This window comes from Typopeltis vanoorti, chromosome 22, assembly GCF_054136105.1.
Source record: "Typopeltis vanoorti isolate ZY-2024b chromosome 22, IOZ_Tvanoo_1.0, whole genome shotgun sequence".
Classification (NCBI taxonomy): Eukaryota; Metazoa; Arthropoda; class Arachnida; order Uropygi; family Thelyphonidae; genus Typopeltis; species Typopeltis vanoorti.
Genome location: NC_143570.1, coordinates 65,073,620 through 65,086,124, shown reverse-complemented (window position 1 = coordinate 65,086,124; position 12,505 = coordinate 65,073,620). Strand labels below are relative to the sequence as shown.

The following is a 12,505-nucleotide window of genomic DNA, read 5'->3' as shown; positions in this document are numbered from 1 at the left end:
GTTAATAAGGCTGTGGGACTTGATAATATATCACCACATATACTGAAAGAATGTGCCAGGGAGTTGACATCTGCCTTGACGTATTTTTTTAATACGAGTCTTGCACTTGGTCAAGTTCCTAAAGAGTGGAAGGAGGGCAAGATTGTGCCACTTCATAAAGGAGGTGATCGAACTCAAGCATCAAATTATAGGCCTATCTCTGTGTCAGGTGTTGTGGTTAAGTTGTTGGAGAAGCTTGTGAGAACTAGGATCTAGAGTTGGGTTGACAACAATGGTAAAATCTTTGATGGACAGCATGGATTTGCTAAAGGGAGGTCGTGTTTTAGTAATCTACTTACTTATTACAATAAAGTTTCTGCTTCCTTGGACAGAGGAGAAGGATACACAGTAATATACTTGGATTTCGCAAAAGCTTTTGATAGAGTACCTCATGATAAGTTGACAGTCAAACTAGAGCAGATGGGGTTGGATATTAGATTGGTGCATTGGATTGGAGACTGGCCATCTGATAGGTATCAACAAGTTGTGTATGGGGGTGTGATATCCAGGAAAAGGAAAGTCACTAGTGGAGTTCCTCAGGGTCTGTTTTAGGGCCATTATTATTTAACTTGTATATTAATGATATTGGCGAGGGTTTGGATGGAGATATTCAGTTGTTTGCAGATGATGCAAAGTTGGGATGAACCATAAAGAGCAGTGAAGATGTTGTGGGCCTTGCAAGAGGACTTGAATAGATTGAGTGATTGGGCAAGCAGATGGGGATATGAGTTCAATGTTGCAAAATGTAAGGTTTTAAAATTTGGAAAACAAAGATGGGATGCAGAATTTATGCTTGGCGAGAGTATATTGTTGGAAGTGGAGGAAATAAGAGATCTGGGGGTGATAGTGGATAAGGATCTAAAATTTAGGGGACACATCGTCAAAATTGTGAAGACAACAGAAAGACTTCTAGGAATGATGCGGAGGACACTGACGTGTAGAAGTACGGAGGTTCTTGTTCCATTGTATAAGGCTTTGATTAGGCCACACAAGGACTATTGTGCCCAGATTTTGACACCGGGTTTTCAGAAGGATGAAGAGATGTTGGAAAGGGTCCAAAGACGACTGACTAAGGTAGTTTCTGACCTTTGGAATGTTGAGTATGAGGAAAAATTGAGAAGATGTAATTTGCAGAGTCTAGTGGAGAGAAGGAAGAGGAGAGATATGATAGAAACCTACAAGTTGGTAAGGGGTTGTTATAAGATCAATGGTGGAGAAGTTCCACAGAGAATAGTGAGAGATCAGGGGAGAACCAGAGGTCATCCCTGGAAAATGTATAAAGAGGGTGTGAGTAGGGGAGTGAGAGGCAGGCTTTTTTGTGCAGAGTTGTGAATGATTGGAATGCCTTTCTTGAAAGTGTGGTGTCTGCAAGGAGTTTGAGTGTGTTTAAGACACAGTATGATGAGATGTGTGTGTGATAAAAGGACCTCCCAGATGAGTCTTTGACTCCAGAGGTCTTGTTTAATAATAATAATAATTACACAGACAACATTAAAGAATAAAAATATGTTGCTTCAAATAATCATCTCAGTATTATACACTTATAATCAATAGTTTTCAATTTAACACCCAGTACACATACTCAGAGAATGACAAGATTAGGCTTAACGACAACAACGCGATCCCAATAGCAAGATTAGGCTTAACACTAACAACATGATCCAATAGCGAGATTAGGCTAAACAACATCACCACCACCACAATAGTAACATTAGGGTTAATGGCAAAGATTCTAAACTCATACAATCTGATGTCAAATACAAACTAATTATACCAAATAAAAATACCCAACACAAAAATATAAACACATATTTCAGAGAAACATTTAACTGAGAATCTACAAATACTGCAGCCAAAATTAGCTGGTTAAGTTCTAACCAATGCTAATTGACCTCTGCTCCGTCTGCCTTAAAACAAGAATAAAATCTTAAAACAAGAATTAAAACAAGAATATAATTTCTTGTCTAATATAATTTACTTGGTAACAAAGTGTGAAATCTTTCTGCAACTATCTCTGTCCAGGAGCATTTTAATAATATGCTGATTCACTATTTTACTATTTTCATATAAAATATATGACTTCTGCATTTGTGTAATCTCATTTTTACCCCACCACTGAAGAGATTCCAGGAAAGGTCAAAACCATGATCCTTTCCACATGGCAACATACACATCTGAAAGGAAGGCACTGTGAACAGCAACTGTATATACGTAGTCATAATTAAGTCATAATTAATTAATCAAAATAAGGTGTTTTTAAATTTTAATATAGTGTGGCTTTTTGTCTCAAATTGTGCTGCAGTTGTGCATCGGTTAGATACAAGTGTCCATCAGTAGTGTTATCGTTTGGAACCGTGTTGTATATATTGTGTTTTCACTTCTGTTTGTTTCACTACTTCAACGTGTAACGATGGCGTTCAACAAGAAATGTGCGTCAGCGGTGTGCAGGACTTCTACTTCTACATGAAAGGCTGGCTCAGCGTTAGATTTTTCGCAATGGATGTGTTGCAGAAACTGCTACATGTATGTGCCGAAGAATGTGAAGGATCTGTGCTTGGTCTGGCTAAATGAAAAGAACAAAAATGTCGACGTATGTGAGAAGTGTTGGGATAGGCTGGAGCGTTTAAGAATGGAAGCTGACATTGGGATCGTAGCGGAAGAACTTCGGCAGGAGTTCATGAAAATGAAAAATGACCTTCATCTTCTGCATGAGGAATTGGAAGTGCTCAGTAAGGAGATACTGGAAGTTAAAACTGGGTTTAATATGTTAAACAGAGAAATAAGGACTATAGAGATTACTTTAGCTGAAATAACTAGAACAGGATTACGTATGGATGAGTCTTTGGTGAATGATGCAGTAATAAATAGTATGGGAGTGATTGGGAGTCAACAAAATAAACCACAAGTGGCCTAGAAGAAACGAGATGTCGTGAGAGTGGGAGGGTAAGTAATAGAGTGTAGGGTAATGAAACTGGGAGAGTCATGCTGAATAGCATAGAAAATGAGTCCACAAGTGATGCTTGTGTGAACTTGAATGAAGTTAAGAGTGGTAAGATATATGGTAATTCTATGAGTAAGGGTATGGAGAGTGGTATGCATGAGGAGTGCTTGGCTGGTGCGACAATAGAAAGAGTGGCTTTAGCAATAAAGAGATGACATGAAGCAGACAAGATGATAGTTATGGTGGGTACAAATGACCCGAGTGGTGGTATAAATTGGGTAGGAAACGATTTAAGAACATTGTTAGATATTGTGAAGAGGAAAAGTGTCAATGGGAGGATAGTGTGTGTGCCGCCTCGTTTTGACAATTACGAGTTAAATAGACGAGTGATGATAATGAATGATATGACTGCAAGAAGGTGCAAAAAAAGAAATCTGGAATTTGTTGATGTTTGGAGTGTGTTTGAAGGAAAAAGACAGTTGTAATGCTAGAGATGTCCTTCCATGTTCAGAGTTGCATCTGAACATGGAAGGACATAAGCGATTGAAGAAGTTACTGTTTTCTTAACAAGTTGAAGTAATTGGACAAGGAAACTAATATTGAAAAGGTTGAGTGTAAGAGAGAGAAACTTCAGCATTGATTGTATATTTATTGATCCTTATTCGCAGAATAAATTGCAGAAGAGAGGGGATAAAAATCAGCATGAGACTACTGAAATTAGTGACTTATATATCAGTTCTAAAGCTGGTACAAGAACTAGAGGGAATCTGCAATTTTTGTATACCAATGCAAGAAGCATTCGAAATAAGAGAGAAGAATTTTTGGCATTAGTCAATGCAATCTCACCAAACGTTGTAGGCATTAGTGAAACTTGGCTGTCAGTAGAAGATGTGGTCACTGCAATTGAATGTGATGGGTACAGTATTTTCAGGGAGGATAGAGGAGATAGAACAGGGGAGGAGTACTGTTGATGATAGCTGATGTGTTGCAGCCAAAGAAAGTAGTATATCAAGATGATAGACATGTGAATGAGAGTTCATTTGAGTTGGTCTGGTGCGAAATAGTGACCAATGCAACTAAATATACAGTTGGATGCTGCTATAGATTGGGAAAAGGAAGATTCATGTAGCAATAAGGGAATGGAATTTCTAGAATTCTTGAGGGACAAATGTCTTAGGCAACATGTAAAAGAAGGAACAAGAGGTTCAAGAGTTTTGGATTTGGTCACAGCATCAGAAGAGCTGATAATAATTGAGACGGCATCTCTCCCACCAGCTGGAGAGAGTCACCATATGGTTTTGACTTGGAAAATGAATAGACATGCAGGAGTATCAAAGAGACGGGAACGTATGTACAATTATAAATCAGGTGATTATAATAGTCTTAGACGTCAACTTGGGGAAGTTTCGTGTTGGAAGGAATTGGAAGGACAGGATATCATTAGTGTTTGGGAAATTGTGAAGGAATATTTGTTAACGGCAATGGTAAGCTGTATTCCACGAGTGAAGAAGAGGACACAATTTTCAGTAAAGTGGATGACAACAATATTAAACTGGAACTACATGTGAAAAAGAGGCTATGGAAGAGATATAAGAAGACAGGTGAAGAGAAGATGCAATTAGAATATAACCACAGGCCAGAATGGCAAGAAAGGTGACTAGTATCGTAAGGAAGGGAAAACTGGAATATGAGAAAAGATTGGCCCCTAGATCCAAGGAAAATCCTAGGGAACTTTTTAGCTGTATGGCCAGTAGGTGGAGAAATGACTGTAAGAATGACATTGTGGGATAAAAATGGGAATAGTGTGACTGGTGCAGAGGACATAATGGAATTGTTCAATGAACACTTTATTGGAGTATTTCATCCTGGAGGAGTCAATTTGAATACTAGAGGGAAAGAGCAGGTTCGAAGTTCAGAGGTGCAGGAGGAGATTGTGTTCCGCATACTGAGTACTCTGGATGTTAGTAAAGCTGTGGGACTGGATGGTATTTCACAACGAGTTTTGAGAGAATTTGCTAAGGAACTGACAATGCACTTGAGCTGGCTTTTCAATGAAAGTCTGGCTTCGGCAAAGGTGCCCAGGGAATGGAAGGAAGGTAAGATAGTGCCATTGCATAAGGGCAGTAGCAGACTGGAAGTGTCTAATTATAGGCCAGTTTGTGTGTCATCAGTAGTTAGTAAGAACTTGGAGAAAGTAGTGAGGAACCGTATACAGCATTGGGAAGATGAGGGTAATGTTATCAGTGAGAGTCAACATGGATTTGTGAAGGGGCGCTCTTGTTTTAGCAATATGCTAGCCTTTTATGATAAAGTTACAAGAGCATTATATGAGGGAAAGGCATGTACTGCCATTTTCCTAGACTTAGCAAAGGCATTTGACAGAGTGCCACATGATAAGCTGATATTCAAGTTGCAGCACATGGGTCTGGATGTCAGATTAGTCAACTGGATTCAGGATTGGCTGTCCGATAAGTATCACAGAGTTGTGTATGGTGGAGCAATATCAAAGAGGCAGAAGGTTACAAGTGGGGTTCCACAGGGCTCAGTACTGGGACCTATATTGTTTAGCCTTTATATCAATGATATTGTCCGTGGATTGCATTGGGATATTCGGTTGTTTGCAGATGATATGAAGCTGGGAAGGGTTATTAGTAATAGTGCAGATGTGGTAGTCCTGCAAGAAGATTTGAAAAAACTAAATAGATGGCAAATGAATGAGGGTTTCAGTTTAATGCAGCAAAATATAAAGTCTTGAGGTTTGGGACACATCAATGGGATGTTGCATACTCTATGGGAGGAGTTAAACTGGAGGAAGTAGGAGAGACAAGAGATCTGGTTTTTATGATTGATAGAAACTTGAAATTTAGGGGAAATAGTGCAAAGGTAGTGAAAATAATGCAGAGGATTGCAGCAATAATGAGGACACTGACCTGCAGAGATAAAATGGTTATCATTCTATTGTATAAGACTCTGATCAGACCACACTTAGACTATTGTTCCCAGATCTGGTCCGCACGATTTGAAGGGGATAAATTAACTGTCGAAAGGGTACACAGGCAGATAAAAAAGTGGTGTCGGGACTGTACAATGTTAGTTATGAGGATCAGCCGAGGGAGTGTGGACTGCAGAGTTTGGTGGATAGAAAAAAGTGAGGAGATATGATTGAGACTTTTAAACTGTTGAGAGGTGGTTACAGGGTTGACTCTGGGGAGTTCTTTCACTTGATTGAACAGCGGGAAGGAGTCATGAGAAGAGGCCATCCCTGGAAGTTACGAAAGAAAACTGTGAGAAAGAGGGTGAGGAGTGGTTTCTTTGCATGGAGGGTGGTTGAACTATGGAATTCATTGCCTGGTGAGAGTGAGAATGGTCAATGCATTTAAGGAGTGCTATGATAGCCTTTCTGTTTCCTAGGCGGGACCTCCCTCGGTGAGTCTTGATAGACTTGTGTTTCTTAGAAAAGACCTCCCAAGGTGAGTCTTTTTACTCCATGTTGGCCTAAATAATAATAATAATAATAATGATGATGCAAAATTTTGCCATTCCGCTGATCTTTGATGCATTTTGTTACCACCTGAGACTGGTGTTCTTGTTAAATGTTAATGTTTATAAGATACAAATGCTCTTAAAATTAGTATTGTTTTTTTTCCTTAAGGTATTTTAAACTCATTACTTGTGAGACAATTAAGGAAACTTTCAATTTTGCCAAGTGAATCGAACTCAGGCCTTTTCCAATTGAAGGACACAATGTACTGTCGCTCTTCCCATTGCGGTATGGAGGCAATGCAAGGTGACTTGATCTCATAGTTTTAATAATTATAGAGCATGTGAAGGTTAATATTTGCATGGATCATTTTAGCTGTGTTATTATCTTCTAGGAAAAAAAACTATATAAAGTACTGATTTCCTGTTGATAGCTTTTGTTATTTTATTTTTTTATAATTGCTGGCATTTTATTTTAAAAGTGGGATGGGGCAATAAGTTATTTTGTAGCACACTAAGCTGCTCTAAAGCCAAAGATTTTACTTGGGTGTATCTCCAGAGTGCAAAACCAACAGAGCATGTGGAAAGGCTTATGTGTTCATCACACATGTCGATTGGATTTTAACGGTATAGATGCGAATGCAGTTTGATAAGAAAATAACTATTTATTAACTTAAACGCTAATATTTTGCTGGTTTTATATCAAGCATCTTCACAGCATACAAACAAAGTTTGTTACAGTAGCAAGAATCACTGCAATCCAGTGTAACGGTGGGACTAGTATGAGTAATTGTAGAGTGCAACACAAAGTCCTAATTAGGTGCCATCTAAGTTGAAAAAAAAAATGAGAGAAAAAGGAGGTATTAATTTCATCTTAGGATGACTGTCTCCCAAATCTTTGGTAGATTTATACAACCACATTTGTTGCAGTTTGGAGTATGTTTCAGGGCTTCTGTTGATTCCAGGAACAACCTCTCTGACTTGTAAAAGCTTCTGTGGAGTACTTTTGTTTTTTCCAATTGATCTTTTGTGCAGGGGTATCCAAAGCATGGTCTGCCAGACCTAACTTGCCATAGCAAACGTGCCGGTGAACACAAAATATATAACCGGCACTTTCGCTATGGCAAGTCAGGTCTGGCAGACCATGCTTTGGATACCACTACACACAGGATCAATTGGAAAAAACAAAAGTACTGCACAGAAGCATTTACAAATCAGCATGGCTCTTCCTGGAATCAACAGAAGCCCTGAAACATACTCCAAACCTCAACAAGTATGGCTGTTGAAAATTTATTTTTCACTTGGTTAGAGTATAACAAATTTATGGTGAAGAGGTAGGGATGAGTTCAATGTTGCATATACCAGTTTCATAGCTTTTAGCAAAATGGCTGGTCATTAGTTGAACAATCACTTCTGCATCAGTCACCTGCATAGAATTCTTTTCAGTCACCTTTAATTTGCAAAGCCAGTTTCTTTTCATTCTTGGACTTAGCTTTCCATATGACACTTGTGACTCTTCTAGCCTGCTGCTTATAATTATCATAATTGACATCATTATTAAGCACATGATATTCCTTCCACGCCATTTTTTTCTTACGAATCTCTTGCTTAATTAGATTACTCATCCATTTCACTCCTACTCTATTTATTCTTTGAACTCTAGGGATCCATTCTGATATCACATTATTTAAGTATTTTTTAAACACTTCCCACATGCTGTCGATATCCTTCCATCCAATAGATGATACCATGGTAAAGAATCCAGCATATCCTTCAGGTGGTCATAATCTCCTGCTTTGTAGTTCAGCATGTAAACTTTTCTGTATGGAACATTCATAAACTTAGTCACTTTCCAAGTGAATACCGCATGATCACTGTCACCGACCAGATGCAGAATAGTTAGGTCTTTAAGTGAAACCTCCTCTGACACTACAATCAGATCTAATACTCTTTGACCACGAGTTACTTTTGTCACATTCTCAGCAGCTCAATGAATTCAGTTTCATTCTTCTCATGCAATTTCATAGCTACTCAGGGCTGTTGCCAGGTTAGATCCTGCCCTGAGGCAACAATTAAATATTGCTCCTGATGGATTGTAAGAAAAAAATTTTAAAAATCTCCAAATGCTATTTTCTTTATATTACAAGAGAAACATTAATGCAAAATGATTGCATAATTATATTAATTAAATGTTTGCTCTATGGGGATCTCGCACAATACAACTGTTTATAAGCTCTACTAAAATTTAAATTATAAATTTCTATCGATATAGTTGCTAGACCAACAATCTTTCTTGGGTCACTGGTGTTCGCAAATAATTGTTAATCAGTTTGAGCTTGGAAAAACTTCTTTCCAGAGTTGCTACACTAACAGGAATTGTTAGCTTTTCACACCCATCGTATTTATTTCGTGATGCATTTCTTCATCTCTAGCAACCGATCCACAGGGTCCGTGAAAACACCCGACTATGTAATTGATCTTGTTAGACTTCCCCTCACACCATATGGTTTTAAACTCACTGCCACATGAAAAACTCTTACTAGTACTGCAGTTATAGGTCTCAACTCTAACTGGATTCAAGTCATTCGATATCATTAGCAGCATGTCCCTTCATCTCCCATCCTGTCTATCCTTCCTAAAAATACCGTAGCCTTGGTACTCGATACCAGTTAATTCTCGTAGACAGGCTTATACGTTGGTTATGCATTACTAAATCACTTAAGGAATTGACAACACAGATACGAATATAAATTAAATTACACTTCAATAAATATTTCCGATATTTCGGCAACGTCATGTTGCCATCTTCAAAAGGAACTTACAAAAGTAATTGAAAATGAAGTGATGAAGTTATTGTTTTCCTAAAAGTCCTGATGGTGGCCAGTGGCGCCCTCAGGATTTAATCTTGGAGGGGGCCGTGCGCTCAGGCTTTAACCTTTGGGGGGGGGGGGGGGGGGGGCAAGTTGAGTAGATGTTTTGCGAATACACACTACACATCGCATATGACCTATAACTGAGCATCTGCAGTGATCGCTAATTCATAAGTAGCACACAACATAAATAAAAAAAAACGAATTTTAATTTGGAAAAGATTTTTGGAAATTTTTCTAGTGTTTTTTCCTTTTCGTTGGGGGGGGGGGGGGTCCGGTCCCCTTGCCCCCCCTCTGGGTGTGGCTCTGATGGTGGCCTCTAGTGGGCTAAGTAGGTGTTCTTGGCCATTGGGCTGAAGGTCTGCTGATGTAAGCCTCCCAAATTTGGGGCAGTCTCATACAACCAAATTTGTTGAGGTTTGGAGAGTTTCTTAGGGCTGAGACTGATTTCATAAATAGTCTTTCTAATTTGTATTTGCTATGGTGTATTACTGTAGCTTTCTTCCACCATATTCTGTTGCGTGTATCCACAGTATGACCAGAATGGTTGTACTGTGGATATACACAACAGAATTGTGGATACACAATGGTTGCACTCCAGATTAAAGCCGTTTAACTCTATACCCCCCCCCCCCGTATTTATGGACTACCAAAAATACATAAAGAAAATGTGCCATTACGTCCTATAGTGGATGGCATTGATTCCTCCACATAAAAATTAGCTAAACATTTGGCCAAAGCGCTCACACACTATACTGGCAACACACCATCACACATAAAAAACTCAGCCCACTTCAAAGCCAGCAGAGAAAACCTTACACTCCAACATACTGACATAATGGTCAGCTTTGATCTCCTCCTTATTCACAAATGTCCCACTCTAAAGCTTCAAGCTTGAATTAGCTCTAAAGTTTCCTTGAAACTTTAGAGCTAATTCAAGCTAAATTTTCTCCTGATATCTCAGCCTTATTTCAGTTCACAGTGAACTCAGGATATTTCGTTTGGCAGGGAAAATTCTACAAACAAATAGAGGGGACAGCCATGGGTTCAGCACTCTCCCCACCCTTGGCCAATTTCTTTATGGAGACCTTTGAAGAAAAAGCCTTAGCCTCTGCCCCACAAAAACCAACTATATGGCTTCGCTACGTTGATGATGTGTTCGCTATTTGGCCACATGGCTCTGATACACTCCTCTCCTTAACACACTTAAACAACCAACACCCCAGAATCAAGTTCACCCTGGAAAAAGAGGAAAACAACAGCCTCCCTTTCCTAGACACACTAGTCACCTGCCAGCCTGATGGAACCCTGGTTTTCTCAGTTTATAGAAAACCAACCCATACAGGCAGGTACATTCACCAAGAATCCCCCCCCCCTCACAACAACATGGAGTGGTGAAAACACTATACAACAGGGCTAAACTAATCTGTTCTAATGACATGGCCCTAAATACTGAACTAAATCACATCCTCAACACTTTCTCAGCCAATGGCTACCCCCAAAAAAATCCAAAAAATATTGAAACCTACAAACCACAACCCTCCTCCCCTCTACAACAAGGATTACTCTAAATCCATTTCCATTCCCTACATCCGAGGCACCTCTGAAAAAATTACCAAAATCTTAAAAAAACATGACTTGACCTCCTGTTACAGACCATACAAAAAATTGGCATCTCTTATCTGCTCCACTAAAGACCAACCACTTCCCCTAGACCTATCTGGTGTACACCAGGTCCCTTGCAGCTGTAAACTGTCTTGCTTTGGCCAAACAGGCAGGACAGCAAATATCAGAATTTCTGAACACAAGGACTACATCTGTTTTCACAAGTACAGCCATTCTGGTCTTGCAGACCATGCTCTGGATACACGCCACAGAATACGGTGGAAGAAAGCTACAGTAATACGCCGTAGCAAATACTAATTAGAAAGACTATTTATGGAATCAGTCTCAGCCCTAAGAAACTCTCCAAACATCAACAAATTTGGTTGTATGAGACTGCCCCAAATTTGGGAAGCTTACATCAGCAGACCTTCAGTCCAACGGCTAAGAACACCTACTTAGCCAACTAGATAACTTCATCACTTCATTCTCAATTACTGTGTTATAGTGCCTACGTGCACGTGCCTTTTTTTGTAAGTTCCTTTTGAAGATGGCAACGTGAGGTTGCCAAAATATTGGAAATAGTTATTAAAGTGTAATTTAATTTATATTCGTATCTAAGTTGTCAATTCCTTAAGAGATTTAGTAATCAAGACATACAGTTAGTATGTCTTCTTCTGATAACCAGGTCTCAATATATTAGCTAAGGCAACAAATTCTACTCCTTTGTTTCTGATACTCCAAGCATTCAAGTGCTGTTTTGAATATTCTTCTCTGTGGTCTGCATGATACAGTTCGACAACTTTCAGATCTCTGTTCTTATCTTGTTTCTTACTTATTCAGAAATCATTACACATGATCGGTAGGCCCAAACTGGACAAACACAGAATCAGTCTCTCTTCATAATCACTTCCATAATAACCACACAGATTCTTACAATTCTTCCCATCAGAATTCAGTGTCTCTGACTTTTTGTGATAGGTCTTATATCAATTAATAATTTTGAACAACACCTTTGCCAAACGCATTCAAGTGTGGGCCATCCCTCTTATACAAATCCAGTCTTCCCTCAGACTCAGTCCACACATCCAAAAACTTGCATCCATTCATTCTATACAGCCTAAACATCGAATCATCTGCCATCATAGCCCTTCTTCTTAACACATTTTTATCCTATTGAGGTAATGGGGGTGCTGCCTATACAAAATAATTTTTTAAAAAATTCTTTTTTTCGTAATCAGTAACCAATTTAATAATAAATAAATCTACAGATTTATTTATTAATAAATTGGTTACTAATGAGGGAAAAAATAATTTTTTTAAATTATTTTGTATAGGCAGCACCCCCACTTAAAACTTCACGGGCCACCACTGGGTAATATACTTACTATTTTCACTTTCTCACTCTTCAGTCAAGCTATATCCCATGCAAGCTGATATCCTATCTAAATCCAAAGTCATATTTTTAACGAGATTTTTTGCAATATCCTATGTACTTCAATGTCTTTCTCCACATCAGTACCATTAGCAGTCTTTAAACTTATCCTTCCTTTTACTTGTGAAGGAGCACTTT

The 12,505-nt window shown here is 38.8% G+C and overlaps 1 protein-coding gene across 4 annotated transcripts in view; it reads right to left on the bottom strand.

Moving 5' to 3' along the window:
- Positions 1 to 12,505, bottom strand: part of LOC150094462 (hemocytin-like) — a 2,636,009-nt gene that overhangs the window by 17,070 nt on the left and 2,606,434 nt on the right. The window lies entirely within an intron of this gene.